The 12600-nt window shown below is 34.0% G+C and overlaps 1 protein-coding gene across 1 annotated transcript in view; it reads right to left on the minus strand.

Annotated features, from left to right (window-relative positions):
- Nucleotides 1-12600, minus strand: part of LOC134528246 (uncharacterized) — a 54676-nt gene that overhangs the window by 17888 nt on the left and 24188 nt on the right. The window lies entirely within an intron of this gene.

Here is a 12600-nt window from a genome sequence, read left to right on the forward strand (position 1 = left end):
CATAGTTTTTTTATAAATGTTGTACGTATGTCAATAATAAAGTGCATACACAAATACAATTGATAAAATTGTGGCATGCGTCTTATTTTTATGCATCAATACAAGAAACCACCTTATTTTTACTTTTAAACCTACATAACTTGATTAGAGGTAAGGAACAAAACATATTTTAATGATTGCAAGATTTTTATGTCTATCTGCTGCTGACGTAGTTTCAAATTTAAAAAAATTACCCTTTGTCAATGTATTATCACATTGCTATAAATATTAATAAATTATGTGTTCAATATTGGAAGCCTAATTTACTTATTAATTTCTTTGTGATATTTCTCTGCAGGCCTGTAGCCACATATTTACTTAACTGTTACTGAACATTTTGACTTGAACTTTTTTTTTTGCATTATACATAGAAAAAGCTCATTTACTAGGAATTAAAAGAAATTGTTTACCTAAGATTTATTCTAATTTTAGGAATATAACATAAGCTAAAGTATACAGAATTCAGTAATGCATTTTAAAAGACGGAATTAGCTACTTTAGGTAAATTTCGTTAATTTTCTTAGTATATATTGCATTTCGGTATTATTCGATATTTAACACATAACCTTGCCTCCACCTGTAGACCTTACGCGTCAGTTACTCAGTAAAATATTTTTAGGCTGTCACTTAACCCAATCGTGTATCATCTTTGTCGCATCCTGTACGTTGATATATTTGGTGAATTTAAATATGCTTTGCATAAATATATATTTTTTTAATTTTACGGAAAAAATAATTTTAACAATTTTAATAATTTTAATAATTTAACAGCTGATTTGGACATTCCTGATTGCATTTTGAATGTCAATTTTGTATTCGAGTGCAGAAGAGGAGACGCAGTTTGTATCTATCCTTACTCCGTAGTAATTCGCGGTCAAATCGGACTCTTTGTTCGAAGTCAACATTCTTGTAGACGCCCTGATAAAAGAGGTTTGATGGTTATCACTGTAATGTTTGTTCATAAAATATACGTGAAAAATAAAACGTATATCGGTGGGCAACTACATCACAGAGCCATAATTTTGGGAGAGCTGTAAGAAAATTTAAGTTTGGTTGTTACGAACTTTGCTGATGTACATGTGAGCGTCTGTGTGTCGTGTTGTCACATATATGGTCAACGTATGCATATTTTTAATCATGTGTTTGTTTTAACAGTGTGTTATTGTGTTTGATTAATTTGTGATATTCTGTTAAATGACCCATAAATAGAGACTGGAAAAATTCGCGCTTTCGATGACCTCTAGGATAGACTCCACAACCCCCTACATACTCAGCCAAATGCCACCTGCCCATTGGCTACTGACTCGTGATACCTGTCAACTGGGACGCTTGCGATTCGATACTTTTTTGGTTGAAGGTTTTTCATTGGCTGAAAGTCCTTCAGATAAACTGTGAGCCAATCACAGAAGCAATATAAACATACAGTTGTTTGGATTCTAGCGTATCGTGAAATGAACCCGCGAATTTTTCCGGTCTCTACCCATAAAACCTTTAAATTTATACAAGATGAATCTGAACTATACCAACAAACTTCGATGGCAGGTTCAGCCCAATAAAATAAGTTGAAAACACACAATACGACTTATGGTATAAAGTGCTCCTCAAAGGCTGGTATATGTCTTTGAATTTGGAGCTGAAAAACATTTGTATTGTGAATAATAGGGAAAATATTTAAGATAGAACACAGCGCGTATGAATAATCTTTAACTGAACGAAGTTCTACCACCACTGAGAATTTGGTTGCTGAAGCAAGATTATTTCATTAAAAAAATTGGGAGTAGCAAATTAATTTTCCACGTATTATTTATTGACGTGTTACCACCCTCAATTATTTCATGAAATTTTTTTGCTACAACGACCAAATTTGCTGTGGTTGCAGAACTTCGTTATGTTAAAAATAATTCAAGCGTTTAGTGATCTATCTGAAACAATTTTTATATTATTTACAATAAAATGGTTATTCATCTTCATCTTGGGAAGTACTTTAGACCATAATTCTATTTTGTTTTCTACTTAGTTTGTCGTAATGACTCTGCGGCCGACGTTTGTTGGTCGAATTCAGACTTATATATATATATATATATATATATATATATATATATATATATATATATACACACACACACACACACAAGCACACACACACACACACATAATATGCTGAGGTGACAACAAAACAGTCTTGTGGTGCACTCGAAGTGGCTTATAGACTGAAAGCAAAATTTTGCTTTCATTGTTAAATGATTTTGTTATGACCGCAAAACAACTTTGCCGTTACCACAAAATATTGTTAGAGCCACGATTATTTTGTAGATGACGGGATAGCAAAGTAGAATTGAAGCACATATAAATCTGCTTCACTTTGACTGGACTGCGGTGTTCTTGACACGTCCTTGATTACACTGAGCCAGTAATGAACAAGGAGAAGAATTGGTTGCCCAATCACGTGCAACCCGCCAAATGACGTCACCTAGGTTATCTCCCAACCATCAGTCTATAGGCAAGTTGAGTCTAGCCCGGAGTGAAATTGTCGGGCCTATAATGGTATAATGCCGGATACTTCAGCTAGCTTGTAAATTGCTACTTCTTAACCCCGCATTTTTACTTTCCACCGAGAATATTCATATGACAGTGTTTAAGACTCGTGGACCAAGTAACGATGTGTGGCACGATGCAATTCAGTAAGTCACTGTAAGAAGTTAAAGTAAATATACGGACGATTAATGGGCATCCAATACACGAAGTGTTATTCGTAATTCCGATTAACTTGATCATCCTAGAAAATACGCTGAATCCCATGTTCCGAGTTATGTATTAGTAGAAAGTGTTTGCTGTTAAGTTAAAAGGTTTTTGGAGATTTGATGATACTCTGAGATGATCATTATGAGATCACATTTTTAAAAAATTACACATAGTGCCCTTAAAGTACCCTTAAATTTAAAATATGTTCCAATCAGTGTTTTTCGTATATTTGAAGTGAAAAATTTTAACAACGTATTTACTAAGTACTCATGCTTTAATTTTTACTCACGATGCGTATTCTTTGTGCTTCATAAACTTCATGAAATGACAAAATGTTTTAATTCATTCATTATGAAAATTGTGACGTACTACGAGATTTAATAGTAATAAAACACACTTTTTACAAATTTCATAAAACATTTTGTCAGTGGTGAGAAAAATAAATAATACTAGTTGTCTCTACGACTTCGTGTGGGCAGAATAATTGACACGGGTTATCCAGATAGAAAATCTGGACGAATATTTTTTACTAACAATACACTAAATTAAAAGTTACATTAAAGCTCTTTGCAAAATACTTTTTTACATAATTTATGAAGACCGGAAAAGATTCACACATTCATCTTGCGATACGCCTTTATTTCAACTGGAGTTTCTTTGGAATCGGAGCCGATGAGAAACAGTTAACTTAATAAGTATAAAAAAAAACACAGGCCTATCATCAATTAAGACGATTTATCAGTCAGTACCCACTGTGGAGAAGATATTTTCCCGATTACGTAGAGTAATATAGAGTTGTTTGGCTGTTTGTTGACACCTCATTAAGGGACACTTAGGCCTAAAAAAAATCCTTGGAAAGTGCATCTTAAAGGATGTCAGCCATTTTTGTTGACGTGCTGAATAATTGAAAAGGATCCTTACAGATTCGCCGATGCAGCCTTTCGTGAAAGGAGGAGATGTTCGTGTCTTTTCACGCATCACAGAGGCCTTCAAAGGTTTGTAGCACTATGGTTTGGTAAAATTTAACGTTGACCTTTTTCTTAGCCATCTAACTACTGTCTACACTCTTCCATGATTACTGGCAAATTAGTAATTTCAACATGTAAAAAATTGCAAATTTACCGGAAAAATACAGTGAAAAATTTCTAAACGCAAGTAAATAAATGATGAAAAGTACTTTGTTGTTACACCAAGTTGTTAGCGTCGATAAAACTCGGATATCATTTCATGGTTGGTTTCTCTCTGAATACAGCTTTGAAATTAAAACATTCTTTAGTTAATACCACATTGGTGATGAAAACATTCTTACTATTCGGAAACAGCATATACTTAATGGGCAACTGTATGGTACCAAGAACATACTTGTATATAATTTATAGTAGAAGGGTTTTTAGTGCCGAAATATGGTTCCTAAATATATACGTTTTCACACTCAATAAGCCTTCCCCAATTTAACTCCCAGCACAAAAGTCTCAGAGGTTTATAAGTCCTTGGAAAAAGAATAACTAAGCGTCTCTAGATAATTATAATTGGAGACCGATATAATTCGCGGATTAATTTTGCGATAGCACATATTTATACTACTTTAATAAATTTGTGCTTACAGTTTACGTGGAAGATTGTGAACTAATGAGAAAATCTCAACCAAAGAAGTATCAAATCACAGGCTGCTAAACATGATACGTCCCAAAAGTCATCAGCCAATGGACAGGTAACTATTTCCGTTATGTACATCGATTGTAGAGTCCATTCTGAAGGTATTTGAACTCACGAATTTCTTCATAGTCTCTAATTGCAACGTTTTAAGTTTGCGTTGTAAACAATTGTGACCGCGTTTCTCATGTTTGTGGCCGGCACTGTAGCCACCGAATGAAATGATTCTCGCACGTTGCTGTAACTATCAGTATCATGGTGCATGAAGCCCGCTTTTCAGCGTTCGCAACTTGGAGAATTACTAACCACTGTGTACCGAAACGGGTTTGAAACAAAACAATAATACGTTACAAGGTTGTTGAGTGGTCATATATGAATGGCTGATGCGATTTTACAAGTCCTACATAACCTATACTTTATCATGCGTTCTACAGAGTCACTTTAATTCAGGAGAAACGACAAGATTATAAGCGCCCTTGCTTCTTATGAGCGCCACAATATGAAACAAGTTTCTGAAATACATCACATCAAATCACTTAAAAACAGGTGGAGGGTATCTACACTTCAATTTGCTTGAGAACATGCACGGAAAATGCCGATGTGCTATCTTAAAAAAAATATCTTTTCCAGTTCCTTGCGTACTGGAACACGTTGTGGACAGAAAAGATTTATTAATAAGCGTTAAGATTCAAACACGATAATCCTCTTTGCACTTGTGTTGACGTCACATTGACGTCATGCAGGACACAACCTGATCACTACACTTAACATGTATTGCGACGAAGTAATAATTCAAGGAAAAACTGGAACTACTTTCTCTTCTATTATTTATCGTCTTCCCCGCCGATGTTCACAATATTCAATTAACTTGGGCGTGGACTACATGCACGATTGCTGTAAATTAAAATTTAATTTTATGATTTCCCCCCCTCCTCAAAAAAACTTTGTTTGTAATATTTGGATAAGAAATAAAATCAGGTTCTTTGAATTAATCTGGTCATTCGAAATAGGAGCAGCGGTTGACTGCCCATTCATTTTGACCTATGTTATCAATGAATTAATGAATATTTTAATTTCTCCCCAACATAAATGTTTTGTAATGTTCTCTTCGTGGATTTTATTTATTTTTCATTCATTAAGAGGTACATTTGTGTTCACAAGAAACGAGAATGCAGGAAAGTTAATATGTACAGTTTTCGAACAGTTAGGCCTACATATTAAATATTTTACCTTTAGAAAATTAGATACCTTAACCAAATATAGTTTTAGAAATGTTTTGTCTGTCTGAGAAAAATGTAATTCAAAAACTGCTAATGCTATTGACTAGAAATCCAAAAACAAGTTTTAGATATAAACTCCAGGATCCATAGATATGATGATAATTATGTACCAAAATCTTACAGCAAGTAGCATTATGTTTTTACATTTTTATCTTAAAGTTGTAAAACATATTGATTTGTAAATTAAAAAAAAAACTCATGAAATACCTAAAAAAGGCGATTGCTTCATAAGTTTGAGAAATAAATCTCATGCAATTGCTTGTGTCATTGTAAATTTTTTTTATTGTCGTCAAATTGGGAGTAAGTAAGTTGAATGATAATATATACATTGCATGTTTTCAGTTAGTGATTTATTTAAATGATTTGAACTTGCTCCTAAACCTAAGAACAAAAATGTGTTTTACAGAGAGCTTTAATGTAACTTTTAATTTAGTGTACTGTTAATAAAAAATATTCGTCCAGATTTTCTATATGGATAACCCGTGTCAATTATTCTGTTCACACGAAGTCGTAGAGACAACTAGTGTTATTTATTTTTCTCACCACTGACAAAATGTTTTATGAAATTTGTAAAAAGCGTGTCTTATTACTATTAAATCTCGTAGTACGTCACAATTTTCATAATGAATGAATTAAAACATTTTGTCATTTCATGAAGTTTAAGAAGCACAAAGAATACGCATCGTGTGTAAAAATTAAAGCATGAGTACTTAGTAAATACGTTGTTAAAATTTTTCACTTCAAATATACGAAAAATACTGATTGGAAAATATTTTAAATTTAAGGGTACTTTAAGGGCACTATGTGTAATTTTTTAAAAATGTGATCTCATAATGGTCATATCAGAGTATCAACAAATCTTCAAAAACCTTTTAACTTAACAGCAAACACTTTCTACTAATACATAACTCGGAACATGGGATTCAGCGTATTTTCTAGGATGATCAAGTTATTCGGAATTACGAATAACACTTCGTGTATTGGATGCCCATTAATCGTCCGTATATTTACTTTAACTTCTTACAGTGACTTACTTAATTGCATCGTGCTACACATCGTTACTTGGTCCACGAGTCTTAAACACTGTCATATGAATATTCTCGGCGGTAAGTAAAAATACGGGGTTAAGAAGTAGCAATTTACAACAAGCTAGCTGAAGTATTCGGCATTGCCCGCGCTGAATCACCCTTGATAGCTGATTTTCGGGAAAACACATTCTCAGTCGATGGCTATGTAATATAAGGGCATCCGCGCCAAGTTTCAAGTCTGTTGGACACATACTTGAAGAACGGGAAAGTTTCAATTAAATTTCAATGGAGAAGAAGAATGCATAATCAATGCAATGGTCTTTGCCATAGGGATGAAGGATTGCATCACGTTGCCATGGGGATTTTCGACCAAAACAGGTATTTTGATCTTTAAAGCCCCCGAACACCACCCCTCCCGGTCTTAGGAGACGAATTTTCAAAAACAATGAAACACGTCTTATTTTATTTTTATTGACGAGTATATTTACATAATTTCATCACCGTAACTTAAAACGAATCTTCATACAATCGTACCAACTCTTTTCACTCATTGAGGGAAGAAATTTCAAAAAATCCTTTCTTAGAGCACTCCTAGGGTACTCAAGGAATATTTCCTCCAAATTAAAAATCTCTAGGCCCACCAGTTTAAGCTGTGCGTCAGTTAAAGCTGTCCGTCAGTCAGTAATTTAATCTGTCACAGTACTGTTTTATTGATATAGACAGCACTAATAACAAATAGCACTAGCGTTTTAAGTAATTTATCTCCTGTAAAAGTAGCATTCAGGGAGTTCAGAGGTCTTCTAATTAGACAGACAATATATATTATTTATAGTGTAAGTTAAGCCACTTTAAAAGTCCACGAGTTAAACAGTGGTTTATGTAAATTTAACATAATGATCTGGAAGTAAACGCACACCTTTATATACTTTATATACTGCAAATGTGTACTTATTTCAATAGTATTCTAACAACTTATTTTTTTTTATAATTTTTGGCACCTCTGACTAACTGGGGCTTTGATAGAAAGTTCACTCATTCACTGGACGGGCCTGCTTACTTATAACCGGTCAAAAATGAACTTGTTCTTTAACTGGAGTGGAGACAGATTTACCAGCCAAAAATAAAGAAACTCTCTAAAGTATTTTTTTATACCATGGTTTTGCGTGTGAATGAAAGAAAGCTAAATTTCATATTCTTTCTGAAAGATTCTTACAACAAGTCTCTATGAATCGTAAATGAATGTTTGACTGACGCCATTATATTTTTTTTGTCGTCACAGAAAAACCTTAAGGTTCAACGAGCCAAATGGTTGATGGTCATTCAGGAAAACTAATAGTAGGTGAAGTGAGCCTGAATACGAGGGAAGTGCCAGTTACCGAAACGTCAGCTCTTTTCTCGCCAAAGAAAACCTGGGCTCGTCATAGCTGTCTTTGTTGAGTCGTCAGTATACTCCTAGCGCACGCCTGTATGCTTTCATCATTCGGCCGAGTACAGCTTTGTCTATTCTGACATAGTTGTTCATGTTTTTTTTAAATATTTTTTTTTAGCATTATTGGCCTCATTTGTGTTGTATTTTTATTGTCTTATCTGTCATGTTTCTTGACGTATTATATTCAGTGTTGTTAAGTAACGAATTACAAGTAATCGGATTACTTGTAACGATTACTTTTCAAGTAATTTATACTTGTAACGAATTACATTTAAAAAATGTAATTCGTACTTGTAATCGGAATACATAACATTAATTGTAATCGATACATTAAGGTAATCGATACTTTATATTTATTTGCCGTTACTTTTATTCTCGGAACGTATAATGAATACAATTAAGAACAAGATTATCATACACTTTTGTATTAGTAAAGTTTATAATTTTACACTTGTAGTGCTACGATCGTATGCACAACATCTATTATCAAAAATGAAGATCCGTAGTGACTTGCAGTGTCTCCAACATTACCCTATCCTAAAATCTGCATTTTTTAAATTTAACACATCGCTACCGTCAAGTGCTCCCGTTGAGCGTCTTTTTAGTGTTGGTAAAGATGTTTTTGCCATCAAGAGAGGGAATCTATATGATGAGAACTTTAAAATGCAATTGTTTTGTAAGGTCAATTCCAAAATTTAAAGAATGTTACTTTTATTACAGGTAGCTACTTGTATGAAGTCTTTTGATGTTATTCAAGCAAGTTTGTCCTCAAATATTATTCATTTAATTAGAGATAATAAATTTAATCATTACATGAAACCATTTTTTTAACAAAACATATATGTATGTATGTTTATTAATGTAACAAAGTGTAAAAAAATTGTATCGTAGGTCAGTTTTAAAATGGTAGCGGAAAGTAATTGTAATTGTAATTGTAATTTTACTGATTACTTCTATATAAAGTAATTTTTACTTGTAATTAGTTACATTATCACCACAGTAATTGTAATTGAGCCCAATTACTTTTTCCGAGTACTTTTAACAACACTGATTATATTCCAGGAACTATCTATTCGTGTTGCTGGACAGCCATTTTCTGTCGGTACTCTACGGATGCTTCAACTTTAAGGTCGTTGAGATCTAGATTTTTCGGTAACGAGGAGAGCAATCCACCTGCGTCAGTCCTCTGCATTCAGCCGCAAGTTAATGTTTCAAGTCTATTCAATTAAGTGGCGCAGAGCGCGACCGCGTGTGCTGACGCACGTCGTACGTACGTAATACCGAGCAACATACGTAAGGAGAATCGAGTGCAGGACCTGTTTGACTGGGGACTGAAGACGGCGTGTCAATTAAACAAACTTAGCACCGACGCAAATCCCTTGACAGCTGGCTTGTAAGTTGCTAACCGCATAAACGTCGCAGCTCGGTATTTCTGGTACGGTAAAAAATAACAAACAACTAAATACGTAGTAAGGAAAGAGATCTAACCACTATCGAAAACCTTTTAACGGGCTATATATGTTGATGAACCACCCAAGACCAATCCAGTAACACGAAATAAAAACTGTACAGGCATAATTTGTACATTTATTAACTCGTACGAAACATATCGTGCAGTGATTTTGACTCACAAATGGGAAACCAAAATCACCAGATGAAGCTAGAGCATTAAAAAAAAAAAAAATTGATGAAATACATTCCACAAACTAAACATCGAGTGCGGTGACGTAAAATCGATTCTTAAGTGTCAGACATGTCTTCAGGCCGTTATTATAATGGGACGCGACGCCCGAAACAGTCGCGCTTGCCCACCTGTTGACAGGCGGGTCTTTATTCGATTCTTCGCGGCGCAGGGAATGTTTTTATGACACCTTCCATCTTTTCCGGGTTGGTTACAACCAACGAGCATTACTCCTACGGAAAGAGTGGTAACTTCCATGTTAAATGCGTGTCACAATAAGCAGACTGCTATGGAGCGACCGCAGCGATACCATGTGTGTCGTGGCAAAACCTGAACTAACGAGCGTGCGGCGCATGCTCATTAGGAGCCCTTTTTTTTAGCTGCCACGTGCTTGCTTTTCCCGCCATACAGAAAATTAACGATTTGTTTGTAAACAAAGATGCAGAGAAGCAAAACATTCTTCACAAAGGATGTTACTTTACATTATTTTCTAAACTAAATTGGTCAATTACTTTGATATTGCCTTATAAAACACTTGTAATGAATTTTCTCGGCAAATCATTATGTACTAAATTGAAACAGGCGTAACTCGGACCTATTGCATCTCTGCATGTTTATTTCTAAAAGTTACACTCGTTAAATACTTAACCTTCTTTAAGCTTTAAATTGCAAAGAAAGGCTAATATTCTTGTTAAGGTGCCTGATATTATCTGGTTTGTACCATATGAAATCCCGACATCTGTCATGTTAACCATAATAAATATATTGCCAGAATGGAATCACTTTCGTGAGCATTTTGTTTGGTTTAAGTTACCATGCGCATGTATAAAACGTACCTATATTTTAAAACCATACAGGCCTCTAACCCAGGTGTGAATACATTTAATTACACTTTTTAACACATAGATCAGGAATGTTCTGTTATGAAATGAATCTAGTTATCATGTTCGTTACTAAAGTTTTTTTTTCTCCTGTAGGCCTGACTAAATCCTACTTTGTTACCATTAAAACCAATTTTACCACAACTGGTTTTACAGTTTCAACCCCCCCCCCCTTCAGTGGTTTTATACACAGTTAAACATTAATAACATATTACCTCAAAATGCTGAATTACATGGTACACAAATAGGCCAAAATTGCATTTTGTAATAGATTCTCACTTATAGAATGGGCCTTAAATGTTGGCCAGCGCATACAGCTGGCTTCGCAAGGAGGTGGGAGGGAGAGTTTCACCACAAACTATGTGGCATTCCTACAGACCATGACATCTTTCTGCACACTGCAAGCCCGACCAAACCCCTGCTTGGCAGGTCCTCACAAGGCAGCAGTAGCTAGGTAGGTAAACTATCTTTCAGGCGGAGCAGCAGTATAGCCAAACAGACTATACATTAACATATTGAGAAGCGAGAACATGTTTATACTTTACTAACTACTCAGTGAAATTGCGCTGTTGCACTGTATTGCCAGTCGCCACTTCTCAGAATATTTTTTTGCAGAATAAGAAGCATCTTGAAGGTTGGGATATAATGTAGGCTAACATTGACCCATAATCAACACTGTTAATATTTGTTGAACTATTCAGGTTTTTAATCAGAATATATAAAACTAAAGCAGAATAATTAAATATAGCAGTTTTTGCCTAAGTCATGAGCATACATTTATCCAGACGGATCAATAATGCTGTGTACTCTGTTTTGCAAAAATCTGGCTTCTGGGAGCCCTAGTAGATCAAGCTGTCAAAACAACTGTCCAAAAGTTGGCAAAAACAGTTAACCATGATCACTCTGATATTTGATATGAAACCTATTTCAATGAATGAATTAATGAATGTCTTATTTATGTGCAATACTTTCTGAAAAAAGGAAAGAGGAAATTGAATTTGCTGTAAATAAAAAAAATGTACCTTCAGACATGTTATACCAATATATTTAAATTTCATTCAAGATAACAAATTAAAAGGTTCACTGTTCACAAGACACAAAACCTAAACCCATGTTTACTGGTGCCAATAAAATTTGTAAATATAGTTGTCTTGTTTTCCTATATTTACAAAATTAATGTTAAAATTATATTTCAACAATCAAAAACAACACTGTTACAACAAATTCATGCTGTATAATAGTGTAAATATGTACCAAGGTAATTTTTCCAGTTGTTAGGGTTTCACCCACTCACTTTTGTGGTGCTGTAGTGCCATAACTGTCACAGGGTATACTGAAAGCTCCAAAGTCAGGGTATGACCTACTTGGGCCAGATTATTTTGAAATGCAGAATATATTTCATGCAAAGGTAACCTGAATAGGCTATTTATATGTATTACTAGTTTACTTGAGTCAAACAACATAATTTACTCTACTAATTAGTTTATTACATCCGCCAGATCATTTAAGAGTACAATTTTCTACAAATATATTGGACAAGTGAATTTTATACATTAAATATCATGATGAGCAAAAAATCAACCAATATATGAAGAAATGTTTACACTCTTCAGCGGCGAGAAGAAGAAAAGTTATTATTTTATTTATTTATTTTTTAAAATGTCCCAGTCGACTACAAAAATATACAATTATATTGTACATGTAGTATAGGACTCGTCAAGAATATTAAACATTATGAATACACATTTAAGTACAATCATATACACATAAACGTAAATAATTAAATAGTAAAAAACAAATAATGTACATTATATAATAATAATAATACATTTTTAGCATAGTTTTGCTTCCATAATATAATTAATAG

This window comes from Bacillus rossius, chromosome 1 (genome assembly GCF_032445375.1).
Source record: "Bacillus rossius redtenbacheri isolate Brsri chromosome 1, Brsri_v3, whole genome shotgun sequence".
Lineage (NCBI taxonomy): Eukaryota > Metazoa > Arthropoda > Insecta > Phasmatodea > Bacillidae > Bacillus > Bacillus rossius.